Source organism: Pleurodeles waltl, chromosome 4_1, assembly GCF_031143425.1.
Source record: "Pleurodeles waltl isolate 20211129_DDA chromosome 4_1, aPleWal1.hap1.20221129, whole genome shotgun sequence".
NCBI lineage: Eukaryota > Metazoa > Chordata > Amphibia > Caudata > Salamandridae > Pleurodeles > Pleurodeles waltl.
This window is the reverse complement of record NC_090442.1, coordinates 431,027,140-431,039,333: the sequence shown is the minus strand read 5'-3', so window position 1 is coordinate 431,039,333 and position 12,194 is coordinate 431,027,140. Positions and strand designations below refer to the sequence as shown.

Here is a 12,194-nt window from a genome sequence, read left to right as displayed (position 1 = left end):
GTTCATCCCTCCCCAGCCCCACCCCTCGCCCCCTTCCTTGACATGTGTGGCAGCCGCCACTGTTGTCAATATGTCTCTGGATTTTTTAACTTTCTACCCATTTGTTTTATCTTAGACTACTCTTTCCTTTAAGGATAAGCCTGAGCTATGGTTTTTTTTCTCCCGTCATTTAATTGTGGTATTCTCAGTACCATACATATCTTTTGTAGGCAGGTTTCAACATTTGACAACATAATCATTTTATTCATATGCCTTCTCTAATTTTTTAATATTTTGAAATGAGTGATACACAGTGGATGCATCAGTATTTTTACATTCTAGATTGCTCTTAACTCTTTTGCATGTTTGTGCTATTTATTTACCCATTTGAATTTACCTATGATGGATTTCCTGTTGTTTTTGTGTTACTTTTGTTCAGTTTGCGGTACCAGCCTGGTCCGAGGACACTGACACTTACTTTCAACTGAATGAAGATTCTGGTGTCATTTCTACTTCAAATGTTGGCTTAGACTATGAAAGAAATCCTAAAGTAAGAAACATATTGACCTAATTCTACTTCAATGTCACTTTTCTGTATTTTTTCAAGAATGACATTCATCATTCAGAAATAATGGTATTGCTAGTGTAACAAATGTTGCAGTACTTTTATTGAATGATCTTCACATCTTTCAATGTATCAGCTGATGGCATTTTCCTGGTGTTTGGGTGTACATACTAGCTTCACCTGTCACAGAGGTGCTGCTGGGGACAATAGATATACCATATTGTGTTGGAGGTACCTGAAGAATAGGTATCTCCCAGCTTCTATCACTTTAATTAACATCAGTACTAGAAGCTGTACAACCGCTCTATTGGAAGACCTGCCTTCTTAACCCTCAATGAGTCCACACCCCTTCCATAGGATGTCTTGCAATGGTGGCTTTTACTGTAATAAAGAATTGTACTGCTTGCCGAGGCTTTCATTTTGTGGAAAGTACTCTCTCTCCCTGTCACACTAAAACACTCTGAGAAATATGCACCCAACCCCAACTATGAGTCAATATAAACGTGCATGCTCTGCTGATTTCCTCGATAGCCTGGGTCCACTATAGTTAATGCTGTGAAAAACTCACTGTAACATACACTGCATTTCATTTTTCACATAGGTTCAATGAAGTGATTGCAACACAGATGTACTGTTAGTGATCAGCCAACCTTAAATCTAGGGAAGCTGGTAAGGTACTCAAACGGTATATGTCCCTTTCACCAGTAATTGCTTTACTTTAATTATTTGATGTTTCAGCGATCATCCTTACAACAATTTAAGACAAAAAAATGTAATACACTTATCATACTGAAACCTACAACAAATAAATCATATTCAGAGCCATCTGCTGATGTACGGAATCTTGTTAAAACACTACATTCTCATCCACAAAACATTCAACAAATTCACTTAATATATAAAAGTGTGAGTGCAATATACAATCCAATCAAAGGCTTACGCTCGGAAAAACATATACATCACTGACAGTTCTACACTATGAAAACATTCAGGAGCTGTATTCCTTCCTGGAATTAATTATCTACCACACACCTAATATAAAAAGTGCTAGTGCAAGGGGCTATTGGGGATTTAAATTATAACAGGAGCTATTGGTGTGTTACATCCTGCAGTACGTCCAAATCCGCAAATTCTATGTGGGTTGGCCAATGCCTAACGCTGGAGGCAGCTCTCTGAGGCAAGTCCATGTAACCCATAGAAATGACGCAACAGTGTTGACCACATACACGTCCTCAAATTTGGTGCACAGCACGATGGCTGGCTTAACACATCTAACCCCGAAATATTTAAAGAGGGGAAAGAGCCAATGCCACCGTAGAAAATCATATTTGTTGCAAAATAAAATAAAATGGGCTAAGTTGTCTAACCCCCCAAAGCTACAATCACATTGGTCAAAACTGAGCATATGGGTTCGTATGAGATTAGTTCTGGTTGATAAAACACCCAGCCTCAATTTTATATACAACGTTCGCTTCACTTCCGGGTACAACACGTCCAGGTAATCATTGCAAGGCGCGGGCCGTATGAGTTGCCAAAACTATGGGTTGTGATTGAACCTGGCTTCATCAAAAGGCATTTTTTTAACTGCATATATTCATAATAGCGCTCTTTCATCAGTGTCCTGCCTAACCCTGCCAGGGGATTGCCACAGGGACGCCATCTTCAGCTCATTTAAGATTTTCTGTACATGTAATGACCGTGTGTGGCCCCGGCTGATACTGCTGGCTATAACTTCCTTTAGGGTTTCCAAATTAACTGCGGCCGGGAAATTTCTTACTAATCTAGCCCAGTAAAGAATTGAACTGAGTGCTACAATTGCTGATTTTGGTATAGAATTTAGTTCTGCATAGTGTCCCACTAGAGGGGTGCCAGGTCAAAGCCCAAGTAGGTCTCTTAAAAAATGATTCTCAGCTACTTGAAGTCTTCAGACATTCTGCCCTCTGCTTGTATGTTTGCAAGATTACACTTATGCTTCTAGCTCCGACATTTTGCCTAAACTTCAGAACAGCACCTGCCATTTGTTTTAATACTAATGTTGCCTTCTGTATATGGCTGCCCCAACACAGATTCTCTGAAATTCAAATTCCCAAATAATCAAACTACTTAACGGTTTCCAAGGGTGCACCTTCGACCAAAGGCTTCAGCTTAAAGCTGGGAGAGGGCCTCAAGACCATACACTTTGTTTTACTTCCATTAATAGTCAGTGATTTTGTATAGTAATAGTCCTCAAAACATGTTATTAGCTTATGAGTGGACTTTCTGTTTGTGCCATCAGAACAGCATCATCTGCATTTAGTAATATTGGCACCCTCTTCCCAGCTTTAATGGGGATATATTCATCTCCACAGCTTCTTTCTGTCAACAGCTTTGACTTCCTCACAACCGTAAACTTGTAATAGATCATGAATAAACAGGGAGCCTGGTCAAAAGTCCCCACATGGAGCATAAAATCAGCTTGCACTTCCTTCATAATGTTTTGAGTGTCAACCCGCCCCTGGAGGCAATTGAGAAGGACTTTTACCTGCACCGTCCAGGAGGGAGATCAGGCAATAATTAGATTGACTAGCTCAATCACCATTCTTATGGTCAGTACAATAATAGCTGAATGCCATGAGAGAGGCACAGCTTTACCAACAAGTGCGGCATTGAACACTTTAGGGAGAATCCTGGCCCACAGGTGGGGTTACTCCTGATCTATATCAACAGGCACCAAATCTGGGCCTGAGGCCTTATGTTTCTTTATATTAAGTGACCTCTTTCCACCTCGGGTACTACAATATTAATTACACAGGCCTCAGTAGAAACATTTTCTTGGACTGGCCTAGAGACAATGGAGGTAACACTATATAATGTACTAAAGTAACTTATCCGTAAGCAAGGTACAATATAGGTGTCTATGGTGTTTACCGACCCCCTCTCCACACATGATGTCAGTTTCCTAAATTATTTGGACATTTTCTCAAATGAGGCCTCCCTCAATTCCTCCCAGAGTGCAAATTGCAGCAATTTCTTAGTTCTCAAGAGGCGCTTATACTCACCCCTATACTCTTGGTATAACAATTCACTTTACAGGTGACGCTGTCCTACTATGAGGGCAGATTAAACTAATCCCTTCATTCTACACCATTCAAGGTGATATGAGTTTACCCTTGTGCTCTGTTTCTCTCCAACCAGTGTTGTGGTTTTGGGAACAATGTGCCTAGACAATAAAGATTTAAGCTCATTTACAATCGCATTATAGACTGTTAAAAGTACACTGTTATTACCAAATGGGGTGTTCAGGATAGCAGATACATACTTAATCATTATACACTCTAGCAGTGGGAGTTTGTGGGGGTATTTCTCACTACTCCGTCTTATTTTCTTTCTACTATTTGGTGGGGCAATCAAGGACCATAGATTCTCTCCCTTGGTTTATTTGTAGTGGGTTCCCTCCTCAGCCATATTTTCAGGCAGAGAACCACAGGTCATGGTCACTCTCCTATCTCCATTGTCCTAACAACAGGCATATCATGCACTCAGTACCATCCCTCTATAGTAATTAGGATAATAACAATTAATTACGTACTTCTCCCATTATTAAAGGTTGCCCTAGCAATGCTATCTAAGGAGGTATGGGCATTAATAAAACATAGCTAATAATTTATCAGGAGCTCAGAGAATGTGCTTCCCTTCTTGGTGGATTTAAAATTATTCATAGCTTATTCGGGAATACCTTGACTTCTATCTTCCATTAAGATCTCATTATTAATAATAATGTCAGATGGTTGTATATTAAAATCTCCACAAATCAAAAACACATACTTCTCCCCTTTGCCCTCCCCTGCCAACTTGCAGATAGCCTCATCTTCCCTGATGCTATCATTGTAGAAAACAAAATTTCCCAGAGCACCTGAACCTAGTGGGACCGCCCCGATGGCATGTAAACATGCATAATGCCAAACACACCCCTTTCAGATGACCATGAGCCAGATTCTCACAAGTTGTACATTAAAGGACAGTATAGCTACCCCAATTGCTCAATCCTGCATTTCAACTTACACAACACCCATATGGTAAGCCTGCCCGAAGGTAAACCCCTTCGGAGGCGTATGACCTGAATACTGTAATCAAGGAACCCATGTACACTAATTCCCTCAAAATCCATGTTTCTTGGGAACAGCATATACTATATTGCGCAAAAATTTCAACTAGTCATCATCCTCAGTTTTACTGCCCAAGCCACGAATATTCCATGATAGAACGTAAAAATATTCATCACTAGAGTTGTCTATGCTACTAGGCCTGGATAACCCAAATGGAATTGGGGAAGTAAACACAAATGGCAGGCTCTCACGTATTCAATCAGAGTCCCATCTGGGGGGAGAGTCACCAAATTTAGTTGCCATTTCTGATGCTATCCATGACCAATAATTGTGGCCAGTCTCGGCTTCTTTGATCCCTGGATTTGGAAACCTAATTGTCCTGGAGTTATTGCAAGCAGTAATACACAGATTCTCCTGGACTACTCTATACAGGTTCGGTGGGTCACTCTTAATTATCCCTATAGGTGGTTTACAATTGGAGAAGCAATCAGTACCTAGATGGGCAGTTTGCAACTGATGTGGCCTTAATAATGAGATATCTTCTCGAATCTTGGGCTTTGCAAAACATCAATCCTCATAATATGAAAATCTTCTGAATGACTGAGGACCAGTCTAGCAATACTAATGATTCAAACTTAAAGGCGTAAACACTAGTACCACTTGACCCCAGCCCAAATTCCTGATTGATCAGTTTCACTGTCCTCAAATCACTTGACAGGACCACTCTAAATTCTACAAATAGCATACATTTTGTTGAGACCATATCCGGGAAAAGGTAAATGAATTCCAGGCAGCAATCATCTGTTTCCCAGTTGGCTATAGTATCACTGTCAATCCAAAGTTGTTTTTTTTCTTCTTCAATTTGTCCTTCCCCAGTCACGCTTGTGCCAAAGGGTTGAGGCTAGGTACTGGCCTAGGTTCACCTATATGACCATCATCCATGCTGATCGACACCCAAGCTTTGTACAGGGGTCATTGACGTTTCAGAGTTTGTTATCCTGCCTGGTTGGAGAACCTGAGCACTCCCTTGACTTCTCGTCTTAAGTCTCTTTGTCCTTTTGGGTGGCACAGTGTGCCTTTTCACTTGTATTGTGGTGGTGGCCCCTGGCCATCATTATTCTGCATGGGCATATCTACTTCCAGGCAAGTAATATTATTTGCAATGACCACATCTTACTCTCCTGCAAGCGTACGGATAGGAGTTGGTTCTTGAGTGATCACACTCTCCATAATTTCTGTATTTGATAGACTTTCGCTTGGGTCCAGGCCCTTATTGAGCCCCCTAGAATTGGAAAAAAGCCACTTAAGCAAGTATACTTGGGGAGTTGGATCAATCCTTTTCTTTATTTTGGAGTTACCCTTCTTCTCAGTACTTGCCGATTTTGACTCAGGGCTTGTATTTTTATCATTAAGGGGTGGCGGCATGGGATTCCCTTCACTACATGTAGCATGACCAAAATATCCCACTGCGTTTCCTCTTCTTGCCCTAGGCATATGGTCTTCTCTATTTGAGACAGGAAAAAGTTCCGTCCTTTGACTCCTTGAGGCTTTATTAAGGCAACTGGAAGTGGCACTAGTTTTGGTTTTCTTATTTAATTTTTCTGGAATATCATCAAGCATCTTAGAAATGTCTTGGCACACTGAGCTGATTTTAGCCAATCCAATGGATTGAATGGTGAGAGTTTCCTTTTGGGCTCTCAAATTTTTTGTCATATTTTGAGAGTACATCTCTAGAGCTGCATCATGTTTCCTGTCAGCTAACACAAGTGCCTGGAGGATCAAGGTCAGTACGGTTGGATCTACCTAAGGATTTCTCCAGAAACAATAGAACTGATGATACAATTCTAAAAGAGTTTGTAGGAAAGTCCTCCTTTTTGCCCTGGTCACCCCCACACTTTTGGACAGGTACTGGTGGTTACTGACTCTTGGCTGTGCCCTGGGTACTGCTTACCAGTCCCATAGGTGCACTGCTGAGGTGCCCAGTGTCATTTGAAAGGCAGGCATGCCTTGCTGGCTGCTTTTAATTTAAAGTTATATGCAAATTCGACTTTGGAATTAAAAGTAGTTCCAAAGTCTTAAACTACCTTATTTTTACATATGAGTCACCCCTAAGGTGTGCCCTATGTGCCCCTAGGGCTGGGTGACATGTAACCATAAGCAGGGGCCTTATAAAAGTAGTTTTATAAGCACTGAGAAGGTAAAAACAGCCAAATTAGTCTTTCCCTCATTGTAGTGAATGGCCTTCATAGGCTTGAATGGGGAGACTTTATTTTAAATTTTAAAGTCCCCTTAAATGACAGATATAAAGAGTTTGGTATCAAATGTATTGTTATAATAAATCCCACAACTTCCAGTTGTGGGATTTAATATAGCTTGTTTAGGTAAGGAGTTTTAAACTTAACCTGAAAAGTTGCCAATTTCAGCCCTGCATTGTTTTTGCTGCTGTGCCCTGATTGGCCAGCCTCTGACAGCCTGGCCAGGCTGCTTGATGAGGTGTAAAGTGGCCTGGCTTTACACAAAGAGATGTGCCTGTGGGAGGGAATTTCCCCTCAGCAGATGGTGAGGCAGGAAAGGGGAGGGCTGCCAAACTGGTCTTCAAAGGCAGAGAAGGACCTTTGGAGCAACCCAGCAACACCCACACATCCTGCAACCCCAGACAACTAGGTGCCCCCTTGATTAGATTCGGAATGGGCAGGAGAGTGGTGTGTTTATGATCTTTAGCCACACCTGGGTTGGCTCAGCCAGGTGTAACCTCCAAAAATCATTTTAGGTCATAATGAATTTTGGAAGAATGTTGCCTCCTGGGATTGATTTTTGCCACACTTCCCAGGAAGTAGTCATCTTAGGGAGAAGGACCCTGCACCCGAATGGAGAATGAGGACCCCCCTGTTTTTCACCGAGGAGCAAGGATAAAACTGGAAAACCTGCACCCACACCTCAGATCCCCATCAGATTCCAACAAGGAAGAAACAAAGGAGAAGAATGACTTCCCTGCTGGACCCCTGGCCTGCACCTGGAACTTGCACTCAGAAGGACTGCACCAGCTGCACACTTGGGCTTCACCACAAGAAGGACTTTGCCTGGCTTCAACTGGTTCAAGGAGGGACTCCCTGTTTGCTACAGGTGAACAATTGCTAACCAGAGTCCCCTGCACCAACTCCTGAATAAATCAACCAGCTGACCACTGCCCAGTGGCCAAAAAGGAGTTTGCGCCAGGTGCATTCTGGGAGTTGTAGTCCACACCCCCAAGGACCATCTCAGAAATTCTGGACCCTTGGGGTGAGCTGTGGACCCCAAAAGAACCTTAAATGAACATCTGGGAGAAGACTCAGTAGTTTGGAGAAGTTTGGGGAACTTTTGAAAAAAAGCTCCATAGAGGGACTGACCCGTCGCAGCAACTCTAGCCGGCTTGCCTCAACCGCGACCCAGCCTAATTTACAGGTTCGTCTCGGTAAAGAAAATCTCCAAAAAAGAGACTAAGTCTGAAGGTAAAAAGTGGACCGGGACCTCCCAGCCAGCGTATCCGAGGAGGGCTCCAAGGACGTCGGATCAAGATCCAGGTTTACCCCGGTCAAAGGATTTTCACCTAAAAAAATGACTAAGTCTGAAGATAAAAATCTCCACTGATGGCTCCCGCAACGCATATCCGGAGAAGAGTTCCAGGAGGTCGGATTGGACTGGCAGGTTCGTCCCGCTGAAGAACATCTTCAGAAAAGAGACTAAGGGGGTCATTCTAACTTTGGCGGGCGGCGGAGGCCACCCGCTAAATTAACCCCGTCGAAAGACTGCTCCGCGGGGGTCATTTTGACTTTCACGCTGGGCCGGCGGGCGACCGCCAAAAGGGCGCCCGCCGGCCCAGCGGGAAAGACCCTGCAACAATGAAACCGGTTCTGAATGGAGCCGGCGGAGTTGCAGGGGTGCGACGGGTGCAGTTGCACCCGTCGCGATTTTCACTGTCTGCAAAGTAGACAGTGAAAATCTTTATGGGGCCCTGTTAGGGGGCCCCACGACTGCCGTTCCCGTCATCTGGTTTCTGGCGGTGTAAACTGCCAGAAACCGGCTGGCGGGGAGGGGGTCGGAAGCGCCGCCATGGAGGATTCTCTGGGCCAGGGGAAATCCGGCGGGAAACCGCCGGATCCCCTTTTCTGACCGCGGCGGTCAGAATGGCCCTGGAAGCACCGCCAGCCTGTTGGCGGTGCTTCCGCGTCCCTCCACCCTGGTGGTCCATGACCGCCAGGGTTGGAATGAGGGCCTAAGTCCGAAGATAAACATTTGACCGAGGCCTCCTGCGAGCTGTAGCCGAGCAGGGCTCCATCGCAGTCAGTCTTAAACTTTGACTTTGCCCTGGTCGAGGTGCAACCACATGACCCGATTGGCTCTTTTTGTTTCTAGGCGCTAAAAAACGATAATTATTTAAAAATTCACACATCTCCGGTTCCCCTTATCTGATTTTATTCGTTTTTGTGTCATTTTAAAGGTAAAAATATAATCTATTTTTATAAATTGATTTTGGATTATTAAACTGTTTCCTGTGTTTTATTTAATTACTGTTTTGTGATATTTGAATGTTTTACACTCTGTCTCCTAAGTTAAGCCTTGACGCCCGTTGCCAAGCTACCAAGGGTTGAGCTGGGTTTAATTTACTGAGACCTAACTGGACCTAAGTGGAGGTTAGTAGCCTATTGCTAAGTGTAGGTACCCACCTGCCCTTACCAATAACCCATTTTCCAACATTTTTGGTGGCAGCGGTGGGATCCTGTACTTGTGTTCAGTATCACATTATAGTTTTAAGTAAAACAAATTAAAAATCCTTTGAATTGTCCTAGTGCAAAAATTGTTTTTAATTTTTAATTTGGATTAATTTCAATTATTGAATTTTTGTGATTTTTCTAAATTCTTGTTTCCAATTTTTGCAAAACGTTTTTGTTGACACAAAACTAGGGAACCATGGAGCTTGATCTGGCTAGCCTACCTACACTGACAGTAGTCCAGCTTAGGGGGTTGTGTACTGAAAGAGGGTTGCCTGCAACCACTGGCCTCAGGAATCATGTCCTGATCAAATCCCTGACAGCATGGGCTGAGGCCCAAGAGGTAGACTCAGAGGAAGCTCCAGGGGAGGGAGAAGTAGGAGAGGATGCTAGCTCCAACCACTCAGGGGAGGGAGGACATCTGAGCCTAAGTGAGGATGAGGAAGACAGGACCTCACTGCACACAGTTGGTAGGGTAATACCCAAAGCTAGTTGGGGGAATGGGGGCCCCTTCGGGAGGAGAGAACCTGTCCTTCAGGGAAAGAGAGCTGGAGGCCCTGCTAGCATTTATAGCTTTGGAAGCCAAGAAGCTGGCCCTAGGAGAGAAAAAGTGGTCAAGGGATGGGAAAAGAGATGGTGGCAGTGACAGAGAAGCTGGGGTGTCCATGGGTTGGGGGTTTTGCCCCAGATTACCCAAGGGGGTGGTTCCTGCCTATGTGGAGGGGGGTGACATAGACAAATGGCTGGAGGCCTTTGAGAGGGTCTTCCAGATGAGCAGAGTCAAGCCTCAGTACTATGGTTCACTTCTTTGAGAGTTGGTCCCCAACTCTGGGAGGGATAGGCTCCTAACCGTGAGGGAGGAGGTGGCAGATTCATACCCCAGTATGAAGAGATGCTTGACTAAAATGTTTGGTCTGACCCCAGAGCAGTATAGGCTCAAGTTTAGGGACACCCAAAAGACAAGCACCCTGTCCTGGGTGGACTTTGTGGACATCTCAGTAACAGCACTAGAGGGCTGGATATAGGGCAACAAGGTATGTACCTTTGAGGGGCTGTACAATTTGATTATGAGGGAGCACCTTCTATCCAATTGTGTCCAAGAGAAGCTCCGCCAGTATCTAGTTGACTCTAAGTTGACCAACCCCAGAGAGCTGGGGGAGGCAGCAGATGACTGGTTAATAACTAGGGTTAACCAGAAACCCCCAGGGGTTGATCAGAAAAAGGGAGGACATGGTTCTTCTCAGGGGAAGAACCAAGGGAAAGATGACAAAAAGCCTAAGGAGTCCTCACAAGAGTCCCCAAAAACTTCTCAGTGTGGGGGAGCCCGAGCCATTCCACTTCTAAGGGGAAAGAGTATCAGTGGAAGAATTATGATCCTGTTAAAGCAGGAAAGTTTCAGGAGCTTGCTAAGGCCTGCAAGTGTTTTGAGTGTCATCAACCTGGACACAAAAGAGGAGATGCTATCGGCTCCAAGAAGCCCCTCACTGGTGGGCAATCCCAGGGTATTGCTAGTTTAGGGTTGGGGGTGGAAGTTGCCCCAGGGCTGGGATCAGGGTACACAGAGGTCACCATAGTGTCCGTGGGTGGGGTGGACATTGCAACTATGGCCACCTTACCTCCCAGCATGGAGAGGTATAGGCAGAGGCCTAAAGTCAATGGGACTGAGGTGGAAGCTCTGAGAGATATAGGAGACAGTGTGACAATGGTCTCAGAGAAGCTGGTTTCTCCAGAACAGGTCTTACCTCGTGTCTTCCACCAAGTAACATATGCAGATAGCAGAACCCAACTCCATCCCATGGCCATGGTGAGCCTGGAATGGGGAGGTGTGACTGGTCCTAAGGAGGTAGCTGTAGCTCCTGCCCTCCCAGTAGAGTGTCTGCTGGGAAATGATCTTGAAGCATCTGAATGGTCAGAGGTGGAGAGAAGGGTCCATGCACAGATGCTGGACCTCCCTGAATGGGTGTGTGCTGTGACCAGGTCACAGGCAGCACAACAAGGAACTGTTGGACACTTGGACCTTGGAGCAATGGGCCAAGCCTCCAAGAAGAAGAGAAAGGGCACGAGGTCTGGCTTGCCAGCCCCTACAAGTACAGAGGATCAGGAGGAAACCAAACCTGAGGGGGAGGATCTGACCTCTGAGGAAGGGCCACTTCCCCTGCAACCTCTGCCTGACGTGGCAGAATTGCAAAGGGGCAGGTGGGCCCACCAGAGAAGAGTTGTGCCAGGGACAAAGAGAGTGTCCCACTCTTGAGTGCCTCAGGCAGACTGCTGCCAGGCAAGAACAAGGGGATACCAGTGGGACCCACAAGGTTTACTGGGAGGATGGGGTTCTCTACACCGAGGCAAGGGGCCCCAAACCAGGGGCAACCAGAAGAGTAGTGGTCCCCCAGAAGTATAGATAATTCAAATTACTTTAAGCCATGATATTCCCTTAGCTGGACATTTGGGACAGACCAAGACCTGGAACAGGCTGGTCAACCATGTTTATTGGCCCCAAATGTCAGAAAAAGTCAAGGAGTTTTGCAGCTTTTGTGTCACCTGCCAAGCCAGTGGCAAGGCAGGGGCCAAGCTAAAGGGCCAATTGATACCACTGCTAGTGGTTGGGACTCCCTTTGAGAGGGTGGGGATTGACATTGGTGGTCCCCGAGACCCACCAATTGCCTCAGGTAACAGGTACATTTTGGTGGTTGTGGACCATGCCACCAGGTACCCTGAGGCAATACCCCTCTGGACAGACACTGCTCCCACAGTGGCTAGGGCCCTACTTGGTGTGTTCACCAGAGTGGGGTTCCCAAAGGAGGTGGTCTCAGATAGGGG

General features: G+C 45.2%; 1 long non-coding RNA gene across 1 annotated transcript in view; it reads left to right on the top strand.

The window, feature by feature from the left end:
* The first annotated feature begins 424 nt into the window (after positions 1–424).
* The window catches only part of LOC138288522 (uncharacterized), a 62,545-nt gene continuing 50,775 nt past the window's right edge, over positions 425–12,194 (top strand). The window contains exon 1 of the long non-coding RNA XR_011202434.1: positions 425–529. This is a non-coding gene — a long non-coding RNA (uncharacterized lncRNA). The remainder of the gene's footprint in view (positions 530–12,194) is intronic.